Genomic DNA, 9702 nt, shown 5'->3' on the forward strand with positions numbered 1-9702 from the left:
TCCAGGATGATTCCCAGGGTAGCTGGGGCTACATTAACCTTAGCTTATAGCTGTGATTACTTTAAGGGAAAAGCTTCCACAGAGGCCTTTCTTTCCTGCTCATCTGCAGTGACTATGCCATTAGTTACTGAACACATTAAATGCACACTGACATATTACCTACCATTACCATTTCTCAAGCCCTTATCAGTATTCCTTTTGCTGGTCAGTGAACACATCCCTCTCCATAGAGAACATGCATTTGAAATACATTACAGAGGCTGCTTTAAAATCTACTGCTGAAGGGAAAAGCCTATCTATGTTTTCATATTTAATTTATTTTAGATTTATATAATTAGCTGATAGAATCATGCACGGCCAAATTTTAATCTGAAGGCTTTAGATTCATCTTTGCTAATAGTTTCAATTCTCCTTAGTGAATTCAGCTTTGGCTCTCAGTTCACAAGTTTGTATGCGGGAAAACCATTTTTTGTACTGGAAGACTTGAACTGCAGCTCTGTTTTTTTTACAGGGATGGTTCCGTTGTGTATCTGCAAATGACACTGTGTAAGTTCAGCAACAAATCAAGGTCAATCACTCTGAGAAAGCTTCTATTTAGAGGTCTGCTTCCATCCTTTACACAAGTATCTGCCTTCTATCTCTGATAAGAAATGTCATAAACAGTATCTATGAGGATATTTGTATTCCTTCTTTAAATAAGTAAATTTTTTTGTAGGAAATCAAAAAAGTGTGTGATATGGAATATTCAAAGTGGTTAGTATCTGCATATAAGAGAAGGGTGGAGTATTTATTACTTTCTTTATTTTGATAATCTCTTCTGATCTAGAAGAGAGAGAGGCCCACAAGATACTCATTTTGGACCATCATAAAAAGGAGAAAAGAATGTAGAGTTCATCTCTCCAAGAATTTATGAGGGCCATAGAGGCAGTCGCTGTAGCCTGCTATTACAGAAATTATGGCTGTAGCCTTGGACCACTGCAATTCTGATATCTTAAGATCTGTCAAAGAAACGAGGACTAAGGTGCTGGTTTATGTGATGACACAACTAAAAAGAAAAGTAAAATGCAAGTAGAAAAAAAAGTATATGTATCAAATAGCCAAGTGAGCCTCTTTACCTAAGTAACTAGAAAACTGTTGGGTTTTGCCAAGTCATGCAACTAACTGGGCAGCAGACTTGCTGACCTACCGGTTCTCATAGAAGCAGGACCACATGCATCTCTTCTCATAGGTGTACTTGATTAAAGCACTCACAGATTGAAACTCTAGGTGATGCTCTTTGCTGTCACACTGGTCCCATATTATGAGCTGTTATGAGACAATGATATCTTTTTCATACTCCATTGTATAGTTACTACAGTACATGGTTTGACTGCTGTCCTAGGGTGATTTAGAGTGGCCTTACATTAAGCAGTATCTCCATCTGAATTCTTCTTACTCTGCTGCTTATACATACGTTTTTGCTATCAGACACTTGCTGGGATTAAAAAACCAAGCCTAGGAAACAGAAAGCATTTCTTCACTTCTCCACTCCTTCCAATACTTCTCCAGAGTAACAGACAGACACTGTCGCACTTTGAGAGTGAGTTTCCACTCAAATCACAAGGGTCTTTCCCCCCAAGCCTGTTCCATCCCACGTTCCTGCAGGTGGTCAAGGGGGTCTCTCACTTCTCTCCTCTCCAGCACTTCTCCTGACCTATGGCACTGAAATTGTCAAGGACTTGCAGTTCTTTTTCCTGGTAACAGGAAGAGCAGCTGAGAATGAAAGTCTGAGTACATTTGGAGCCCATATCTTATTTGTATGTCCTTCTGTTAAGTAAAACTGGAGAAGTGTGGGAAACACCGGCTGATCCTTATGCCGAATACTGTCTGGGTTTGCAGTCCTCCACTTATGTTTGAATGGGCTCACCTGGCCTGATTGGAAGGGAATGACAGAAAACCAGGAGAGAAAATGGGGTACTGCCACTCTTTTAGCTTCTGCTTTTGAGTAGCTTCTTATCTGCATTCTGTGCCCCTCATCTTTCCTTACATTGCAGGGCAGAGGAAAGGAGACTTACTCCTAACTGAGGTCTGGGCTCTGCACCCTGTCCTGCCTGTCAGCAGCATCACTGGGCAGAGGCAGAGGTGACAGGTCGCCATGTGCTGGTTATGCATACATCAGAAAGGACTGACAACATTTGCTGTCTGGTAACTGCAGCTTCATTTAGTCTTCTGATCACTCTAGCAGCTGAATTTCTGATTTTGCCAGAGACTAGGATGATTGGCGTGATTGGAAATGTTCCTCTTCTTGTGGCAAGAGAGGCAAAAGTTTTTTCTCCTTTCTCATGACACTCCAGAGACCTGGTTTAGAAGGTCAAGCTACAAATTTTGTGGCTGTGGCCAGAGAGAGTCCATCTGAGCTCCCTCTCACTAGTCTACCTGGGCATTGCTGCATCGTACAGCATTACAATGTGTGTGTATGTGGTACTACATTTTAAAGAGACTTGTATCTTGTGCCTTGTCTTTTCTCTGGCTCTGACATAAGATGAAGGAGGTTTTGGAACTTCCTCTGAGAGTCAGTAGTATGAACCCAATAGGCACTGTGCATTCCACTGTGTCTGGAACAACCTTACCAAGATTTTCAGGACATTTAGACCATCTACATGCCAGTTATTAAAAAAAAATCAGTAAAGTCTGAATCACAGTGTGGTTTCTGTGTCCTGATCATTTCAGTGTCCTGATCTGTGCAGAGCAAGCCAAACTGGGAAACTTGTAGGCAGCCATCTGTCTTACCTTGAAATGCAACCACTGAAGATTACACAACTGTTCCTCTTCCAGAGACAGAGGCTGACCTTTCCCTCCTACTGTCTGGTACCAAGTGTGTCTCAACTTTGAACAGAATTTTTGACACAAGATTAATGTGTTTCACCACAATTTAGGTGAAATGCAAAATTCAAATTTTGTTGGAACAAAACCTCTTTCTCTCCTTAAACATGGCTTTGGTATGATTAAAACTATATCACATACATTTGTCTGATAATGCCATGAAATACCTTCAGTGGAATTTGTACATCAGAGGAGTTAAGCTGTACAGACAGTAAGAAGAGCCTGACAGTGACCAAGAAAGTGCAAACTGCTGCTGATGTGGTATGTCATGGTAGGGACATCCAAGATGTATGGACTTGAGTGATGAGGGGTTTTGATATGTAGCTAGTGGTGTGGCAGAAGATGTTGGATGGTGAAGGCAACTTGCATGGGAAAATCATGAGTTTTAGTGTGACCATGTTATATTTAAGCTCATTTGAAGTCTCATGGGAGAAGACAGTGTCAACCTGAGATTTCACATTGCAAGGAAACAGATCAGTCAGGTGTTGCTATGGGATCTGTAACCTATTTATGAAATATGACAGTAGGAATGGGTCTGGAAAAGATTAGGTGAAGATAAGGTATAGAGAAAGAAGAATCATCTATCCTTTCAATAGATAATGGACTGTTACATCATGAAGGAAAGAGAAGATGACCTATAAAACGAACAGTAAGAAGAGAAAGAGGAGGGAAAAGTTTATGAAAGCAGAGGGAGGATATAACTGAGTTTCAAAAGTCACAAATGTGTCCAGGAACAAAAGGACAGAGTGAGTTGGTCAGTGTAAGCACAGCAGTGAAGTAGGGACTGTGGAAACCAGAGTAGAAACAACTGAGTCAAGTAAGGCCATTTGCATTAAGGGTTTTACTTTTCACCATAACCGAATTAGATTTTCTCCTACTTTACCCAGGGAAGAGCCTCTGACGCCCTTTGCAATTTTGCAGCTAGAAGACAATTTTCTCTGGAGCTTTGAGAGTGGCTAAGAAACAGATGAGGACATAGGGCTTCAAGTCAAGGAACTCACTGGGGAGAAGACTGTCCTCTGAAGTGTAATTTGGGCAGTTATGAAAATAAAACCATTCCCCAGAGCTACTGAAAGGAGTACACATGGGAAGTATCCTTTCAAACTTAGATGTAACTTTTCAGTCTTCTATTAGGGGAAGGTTCTGCCTCAACTACTTTGGAGATTGAAAGTTGTGTACAAAGCACATACAGTTCTCTGGGGCAAACACAGGCCCTTGTGTTTTCCAATACAGAAGTGCCTAAATCCGTAAGGTGTTGGCTATCTCAAGATCATTTAGATTAGGCCTGACTGCAAAGCTGTCAACAAAGGTGATAGCAGTAAAGTGTGAAGACCCTTTGCTCTATTTTGCACTGGACAACATGGATGCTGAGTCGTAATTACCTGTCAGACTTGACCAGCATGAGGTCAGATCTTACCATGATCTCGATCTGAAAAGCTAAACATAGCATATATTTCTGCAGACAACAAAACCAATTCCCAGTCTCAGCTATTGCAAATGAAGGCATGGGGCCAGGCAGATCACAGCAGTATATGAGAAAGGATACCATGGACCCATGCCACTCTTTGCACTTAACCCAGTGTCAGTAAACTCAGTGGAAGGCACCTACCCTGATGGCTGGAGGCTGTTTTCTGAAAAGGCTGTTTTTTCAGAGGGTGTTTTTCTCTTGACTGGAATGTCTGGCTACATGATCATATGTACCAACTTGTTTTATCACAGTTCTGGCTGAAATTCATATATCAGTGTCATAGAAAATATTCCAAAGCCAGAAAGAATCTTGTGGGTCACAAGGAATGGCTAGAGGTGTACATGAACAGAATATAATTTCAAGTTCAGAACTAGAAACTGTGAATCTTTCTTATCTCTGATTAGTTCGTCCTCTTTGTTCTCTGTCTCCGTGTCAAGGACCTATATCAAGAAACCACATTTTAAGGAAAAACGTTCCTGCACTGCTCTTGTTATTAAAAGGAGTAAAAGTGATTCACCGTTAGACACTAAGAATTCTCACTGCTGAGGTACTGGCAGCTTTTACTGATTGGAGTACCCAGCAAAAACCCCAATAAACACAGTGAGTGATTAGATAGAGGGCTGCTTGCCTCCTTGGGGTTTTTCACACAATGGAATCTCCTAAATACCTGCTGTAGATCATTTTTTTCAGAATGCTTAATACCACACTGCTGCACATGTTCCAGCATGACTCACATGGAATTTTGTTGCTGAAGTGAGCACTCAGTTCTTTTGTATGTCAGACCACAAGGTGCCAGATTGATTATAAATTCAATTAGAAAAAGAACACGTGTAATTATTGTGTATATTTTCATCTGCTTAAATTGTAATATGAGTCAGTGATCTGGAAACATATTTTTCTTTACCTATTCTTCCTTGGAGGGGGACACACATAAAACCAAGCTGGTTTCACTATATAACACTGATTCATCACCAGAGTGCATCTTATCAAACTGTTTGTAGTTCATTTAGAAATTAAATTTTGTTATCCTGTACTGAAAGGTTTAAAGACAAGGCTGACATGGAAGTGGATAGAACTGAGCCCTTCTAGGCAACCATAATTCTTGAATTTCCTAGCCTTGTAGCCCTAACAGAGCTAGAGATACAATTTTAACTATAAGCACAAGATCCCAATGCTTTTCTCTGCAAAATAACCTTTACACCATTGGCATTGCAAAAAGTTGAAACTAGTATTTTAGTGGACATTCAACAGAAACTGTAAGAAAAACATTGTCACCTCTAGGAGGCAGCAGTTTATTGTAAATATACTAAACATAATCTGGAGTCTGGCACTTTAGACGGTTTTGAAGTTTCTCACAATAAACGTATACTTGCAGTGGAACTACCTGCACAAAAATAAGCTCTGCTTCTCGAGGCAGCAAGAGGCAATTCTCAGATGAAATTGATATAGTAAGGCATTAAATGAGCTTCTTTCTCCCCTGGATTTTCAATAGCAAATTAGCAGATTTAGATGGAGAAGCAGAATATCTATCTGAGTTGTTATCTGTGCTCACAAAGATACCCTCCCCCATTTAGGAAAGCATTTGCTCTTATGCTTAACTTCACCTGACAACTGAGCTCACACTTAACCTTTTGTCTGCCACTTCACTGAACAACACTCTCAGCTGCATTTGCAGTGATTTATTTTTCTTTCTTTCACCCAGGTCTGCCCTGAGCTGGAGCTGGCATTTTCTTTCTGAATCTCCATTACTGAGGTGCTGAGACCTCAAAGTAAAGCAGTTCACCTGGTAAAGCACAAACGTTTTTCTGCTGGGCTTTGTGGTATGATGTGATCATCTCAAGCACAGTTGCTTTTCTCTTTGTAGCTGGTCCTTTAATGCTCTCAGAGGAATTGTGATTTTTTGAAAAACTTACCTTACACATGAATACTCTCTTCACATCCCAAGTAGGTCTTATGTAAACATGGAACAACAGAGGACACCACACTAGTGGTGTCATTGGTGGCTTAATATCAGCGTAGCTCATAAAGGAATGAAAGTAGTCCTGTAAAAACAAGCTGCACAACACTAGTCTTGATTTCAATTACCCATGATGGATAACCCTTCACAATCGCTGAGATACTGCTTCCACCAAAAGTTTGCCCGCCTTTGAAAATCTGCAACATGTTTCTGCTGAGTTTATCTGGCATCAGTATCTGGCCCTTAGCTTCTGCTAACACATTGTTTGCTCAACAGAACAGGACCTCTGTCATCAAAGGTTTATTCCACAAATGGGTACTCCAGGATTTTGGCCAAGAAACCCCTTAGCCTTTTTATCCATAGACAGACTGACCTTCTTGAGTCACAGTCTGATCTACTGCCTTCCACCCTTTTGTTCATTCATGTAGCCCTTTTCTGAACTGCCTTCAATTTTCCCAGTGCATTGGTACTCTGCTGAACAGAGTGGTGTGCAGTATCCTTCTACAGAAGTCACACTAATACCTAATTCTCATATTACAGACTCTTTCTATTCCTGCCCAATGTTTTTTCTCTTTCCCTCCTGTAGATCATACTATCCTTCCTGACCATTTTTGTTTTTTTCCCCTTTTCCCTACTTTTTAGTATTGACTCTCCCATGCTCTGGAATGGTTTGTCCAATGTTGCTCCAAGGAAAGCAAGAGATATATCACAGTCAGGTTTACAGTGGTTACTGGTGGGAGGGGGTACATGGCAGCCTCCTGGAACAGGTAAACAGCCACATTTTTCCATAGATCTCCTGAATTCCACAAATATTGGTCTCAGGACAGTTCAGTGTGCTAGAGCAGAATCATTAACCATGAACCCTACAGTGCATGCATTCAACTAGCTGTGCCTTTTTGCATGCTAAATCCTTATCCGCACCCTGAGGGTAGCAGTGTGGCAAAAGACTACACACGCAGCTGGCAGATACTCCTGCAAGTCTGGAGGCTTCAGGAGTTCTACATCCATTAACACCAGCTGAAGCACCATGGCTTGAAGCTCATTTTCTTGAGGTTGATCATTGTATATCTTCCTTTTAGAAAATGATTCTTTATTCTTCCCTTAAATAGTTCATTTACTTGGTTTATATCTACAGGTCTGTTTCAGTGACAGTGATGGGGGGACCAAGATGGCATTCCTCTCTCAAATCTTCCTTTCTTATTTTCTTTTTGTGTATGAATATGTAGAGACAGTGGCTTTGTCTTAATAGCACTGCAAAAGATTATTTCAGTGGTTAGTAATACTTCATCATCTGATGGAGGAATACTTCAGCACTTGGAGGAAGACAAAATCCATTTCTTAAAGCTTTTACAAGCTGAGGCAACAGCATACAGAAGCATAAGGAGTAAGATGTAGTCATTTCAAGCACAAACCTTTCACCTTCACTTTTGTTTTCACAATGCTTCATTTACTTATTAACCAAAATTCATGACAGCCATACGTGGTCTTCTGTTACTAACTGTCTATTTCAGTGTCTAAAGTTGGGTAGTATAAATACTATGATATGGAAAGTTATTTTCGACCACCATCCTGTTCAAGCTGTCCTGCTTCTGTAGCACACAATCACATAACAAGTCAATACAAGTGAAAATACAAGCTTACACCTTCAGGCTAAATCTGACTGTCACAAGGATTTCCGGGGGGGGGGGGGGGTGGGGGGGGGTGGGGGAGGGGGGGGAGAACAACAAACAAACGGGCAAACCAAACCCAACCAACCAACAAAACCCCTGTCTTCTGTTAACTCACACTTCTGGCCTTGTGAAATGCCTCAGTAAGAAACAGAGTGAGTCTGATCCCAGCCCTGGATGGAGTGGGCTGATTCAGGGAAAGTAGTTTGCAACCATCTTTCATTCAGATGTATGTTTGCACAGAGCAGGAACAAAGAATCTATAAGCACCTAAGGTTGACTGGTATCTTTTATTTTGTCATCACAGAATATTCCTGTCTGAAATATCAGGAGCTGAAAACCACGTATATGCTTTTGTCATTCTTACACGTCTTATCAGAATCTAGAGAAAATATGTGGAGAGAGTGACTGTAAAATATATTGTCAGGCCTGAACCTGCCCCTAAATTCTAGCTTGCAAAAACAGGCTTTCATCTTCCTATCTTGGTAAGTCTCTTTCTAATAGCAGATGTGACAGATAAAAAAGCTATGTGATTCTGTACAGTATCAGTGTGGATGGTGAGTGAGAAAGGTCATTAGCCTGAACCCATTTTATCCCACTACTGCTTTAAAAAAAGAAGTAATTTAATTATTTAGTGTTAAAACAAGCAAGTGTAGAGATGACTTTGAAATACATTTATGGCCCAAATTTTTTAGAACGAGATATGTTAAAACTAAGAAACCATGACACATAGATGCAAAGGTGGTACATGCCAAAGCTACAGTTAAATTATGTATCTGTACCAGTTATGTGCATCAGTGCACACACAAAATTCTGAAGTCTTGTTCTGTCTACTCCTGTAGAAACTCATATACTACTAATATTCAATATCTAGTAAGAGCTGTTTAGCTTTCCTAGTAATAGCAGCAAAAGGCTAATGCCTGGTTATTACTATTAAAATATGATATCTGACAATGATTCTGTACATCTTACATTTCACAGGAAATAAAATTTCTGTCAAGGAAAACTTAATCTTCATATATAAGCAGGTGGAAAGCATCTTAGAAAGTATGCTATTAAACTACTGTCTTACAGAGAAATTTTGATGTGACCTTCCTTCTACAGCATGTTGTAAGCAACCTTTATATAATTCTCCAAACAGCCTGTAGAAGATTGCATTTCATGATTGCATCTCATGACTGGACTGAATGCCATCTTCAGTCCAAATCACTCTCACTGTATTCTACCCTTAACAGAACCTTCTTCCTTTTCATATGGTTTCCAAATCTCAGGGGTCTCTGATCTAGCTGTGTTGATTTCATTAGCACTTTTAGGAAGAACCCATCCTGTGGAGGAAACCAAAGGCACCTAAAGAGTGTGTCCATCCTTTTTGTCATCTTTCAGACTCTCCTCACTTCTGCTTCTCTGAGTGGTGGTAGAATCCCATAAAAATATAGTTCATTTTTCAAATTCAAGATAAGACCTCATGGCACTATGATTACCATGTTACCTGTTCAGTTATGGGGTGAATGAAGCAGTTGTTAGCTAGGTCAGCAAATTGTTGGAACACTCTACCTGTGGCAGAGAAAATTCAGATCAGAAGAGGTAAGCACGAGGATGGTGCTCAAGGCTTTGGAATCTCCTGAGCCACAAAAAGCAAGAAGCAAAGGGATCGTTTAGTCAGGTTTCTCAATCTCCTCTACATGATGTTCTTCCCACTAGTGAGCATAGCAAGAGATGTGCCACTGGTTCAGACTGATGTGCCCATCT

The sequence above is a fragment of the Pithys albifrons genome, chromosome 6, assembly GCF_047495875.1.
Source record: "Pithys albifrons albifrons isolate INPA30051 chromosome 6, PitAlb_v1, whole genome shotgun sequence".
NCBI classification, from domain to species: Eukaryota; Metazoa; Chordata; class Aves; order Passeriformes; family Thamnophilidae; genus Pithys; species Pithys albifrons.